Source organism: Epinephelus moara, chromosome 9, assembly GCF_006386435.1.
Source record: "Epinephelus moara isolate mb chromosome 9, YSFRI_EMoa_1.0, whole genome shotgun sequence".
Taxonomy (NCBI): domain Eukaryota; kingdom Metazoa; phylum Chordata; class Actinopteri; order Perciformes; family Serranidae; genus Epinephelus; species Epinephelus moara.
In genome coordinates this window covers 4,282,239-4,285,853 of record NC_065514.1, presented here as the reverse complement: position 1 = coordinate 4,285,853, position 3,615 = coordinate 4,282,239, and positions in this window count along the sequence as shown.

Here is a 3,615-nt window from a genome sequence, read left to right as displayed (position 1 = left end):
CTGGTCCAAGTCCACATCTGTCACATGAAGGATCTACTGAGGGAAATATTTTATGAAGCTTTTGTTTTGACCAATGTAAGCGGTGTATTATTTTAAATTGCAGGAGGCCATGTCTTGCATATATTGAAGAGCTGTGAGTTTGTGCTAGGGCTGTCTGCCATTGTTCTTCTGTAATCTCCCTGCCTAGGTCGTCCTGCCAGGCCGATCTCAGATGATCCATAGTAGCTGTACAAGTCAGGTTTGACAGATTTTCATATACAGTATCTTGGATATTCCTCCCTTTTTAGAGAGATCCTGCATAAGTATCAATTCCATTGAGGATCAGGTGGGAGAGTTTGGATATGATGGATTATTTTGTATAATAAAACTACGTACCTGTAAATATTTATAAAACTGTGACCTTGGAATATTGTATTTTCTCTGTACCTGTTCAAATGTTGGAAATACTTGATCTATAAATATATCCAAGAAGCTATGAATTCCATTATCGAACCAATCCTTAAACATTGTATTGGTAAATGAAGGTGCGAAGGCGTGGTTTTCGACAAGAGGGCTTTGAAATGAACAAGACTGCCAACCATAAAATTTTCGAATCTGGGACCAAATCTTGAGTAAATGGGAGATGATTGGATTAGTTATTGATTGAGGGTCTACAGTGGGCAAAGCTGAGAGCAACATGGCAGGAAGGGGAGAGGGGTGACAGCTGGCATTTTCTGTATCTAGCCATAACGGAGGCTTTTTTTGTAGCCAATAGGTCATCATTTTTATGTTACTCGCCCAATAATAAAGTTTAAAATTTGGCAACCCCATACCTCCTACTGATTCTGGCCTCTGTAAGAAGATTGTCCTTAATCTAGGTTTTTTCTTATTCCAAATGAATTCTGAGATTATTTTATCTATGCTATGAAAAAAACCTTTTTTGATATAAATGGGAATACACTGATATAAAAAAAGAAATTTGGGGAGGATGGTCATTTTGATTATGTTGATTCGGCCTGCTAGTGTTATGGGGATATGGGACCAACTCTGCAGGTCTTCTGTTGTTTTGTCTAGTAATTTCTGAATATTCTCTTTGTAGAGATCTGTGAAGGTTTTGGTAATATTAATACCTAAATACTTAAACTGGGTTGAGCTCTTAAAGGGCACATTATCAAGGAGTTGGTGGTTATTTATAGTCTTTATTGGAAATAATATACTTTTGCTGATATTTATTTTATATCCTGATAGTTGTCCAAATTTATTCAAAATTGAAATTATTGCGGGGACTGACTTAGAGGGTTCAGAGATGTATATTAATAAATCATCTGCGAAGAGTGAGACCTTGTGCTCCTTGCCTCCTCTATAAATCCCACTATATTCAGTTGAAGCATGCAAAGAGACCGCAAGAGGTTCTATTGCCAGTGCAAAAAGGGGCGGAGATAGTGGACATCCCTGTCTCGTGGATCGTGTTAACTTTAAGTACTCAGATCTAAAACCCACGCTGACACGGGGAGAACATGTCAGAGCACCTGGAGGAAACCCACGCTGACATGGGCAGAACATGTCAGAGCGCCTGGAGGAAACCCACGCTGACACAGGGAGAACATGTCGGAGCACCTGGAGGAAACCTATTATTATTGGTTGTATCTACCATCCACCTGAGACCGATATTAATTCTTTTAATGATATATTTGCGGCTTCACTAGATGTCATCAATAAGGAGGGTAAACTATGTTACTTACACAGTGATTTTAACATAAATCTAGTAAAATCATATTCCGACTAATGATTTTGTGAATTTATTATACTCACCTTACTTCTATCCAGTTATTACCAAACCAAGAAGAGTGACAAGTAACTCGGCCACACTAATTGATAATATTATCACTAACTCATTTGAGTATTCTTCTAAGTCTGGGGTATTATTTAGTGACATTTCAGATCATTTTCCTATATTTCATTTTACATTAAATCAGACAAATGCAAATCAACATTGGGATTCTAACATCAGAATAAGATACCGCAAGTTCAGTGAAGTTAATATTAATCGTTTCAGGAGAATGATCAAAGATGCTCATTGGAATGATGTGTATATTTACAAGGATGACGCTAACTTGGCATACCAATCATTTTTTCAAATCTTCAAGAATATGTTTGACCATTGTTTCCCCCTCTCAAGTCTAAAACCCAAGAAAGCCCGCAACTCTAAACCCTGGTTTTCTTTGGGACTATTGAAATCTTCCATTAAAAAACATAAACTATATAAAAGATACTTGTCTAACCCAACACAGAATAATGCTGATAGTTATAAAAAGTATAAAAACAAATATACACATCTACTCCACAAAAGTACTATTCTGAGAGATTTACAGAAACGTTTAATGACATAAAAGCCACATGGAATGTCATTAAAGATTTATTAAATAAAAAAAAAAACTTCAGTGAAATTCCCCTCTCAGTTTACAAGAGGTGATAAATTGTGTTCCACCTCATTAGATATAGCAAATGGTTTTAATGAATTCTTTGCCAATGTGGGACACTCTCTTGCCAAAGCTATTCCAACTACTAATAACTGTCCTACTGATAATACTAAGGCCCATTTTTCTACCCTATGTAGTTTTGAACCACCCACATGTATTGAAGTGCTTGATATCATTAATAATTTAAATAACTCAGCAGCAGGTCATGATGAAATCAAGGCCAAGCTTCTCAAGGAAGTAGCGTCTTCGATCATCCTGCCATTGACACATGTACTTGCGGTCTCTTTGAAAACTGGTGTAGTCCCAAATGACATGAAAATAGCAAAGGTTTTGCCACTTTTCAAAGAAGGTGATCTTTGTGTCTTCAATAATTACCGTCCTATATCGATCTCACCCTGTTTCTCAAAGGTTTTAGAGAAGTTGGTCTATGCAAGAGTGTTAAAACACCTCAGTGATAACAACATCCTGTATAAGCACCAATATGGATTTAGAAAAAATCATTCTACATATATGGCCCTTCTCCAACTTACTGACAAAATTTATGAAGCATTAAATGATAATAAGTTTGCAATTGGTATTTTCTTAGATTTATCGAAAGCCTTTGATGAGGTAGACCATAGTATCTTAATATCCAAATTGATTCGTTATGGCTTACAGGATGTTGTAATTCATTGGCTTAGTGATTATCTCAGTAATAGGCAGCAATATGTTTGTATTGAAGGTATGAACTCCAACAGAACTGAGGTATCTTATGGTGTACCACAAGGTTCAATCCTTGGGCCTCTTCTGTTTCTTATTTTTATAAATGATTTTGCTTTACAGTTTGACACATCTCTACCTATAATATTTGCTGATGACACAAACTTAGTTTTTTCACATTCTGACTTTGGTTCCCTGATTAAAGATGCTAATTCTGTACTTGCACAAACCTCGAGATTTCTAGGAACCTGGCAAACTTTATTAGTAAATCAAATCCCTGACAACCCAGAGTTGAGACCAGGAGACGCAGTCCTATACGCCTCTCTGAGCTTCTAGTTCAGTTACCCAGCCATAGTTTTCATAGTTTTATACAAACGGTGTCTGTCCCCCGACCACCTAAATTATTTAAATCTAAAATTAAACAAAGAGGAGTTGTGCATAACAACCTCATAAAAAT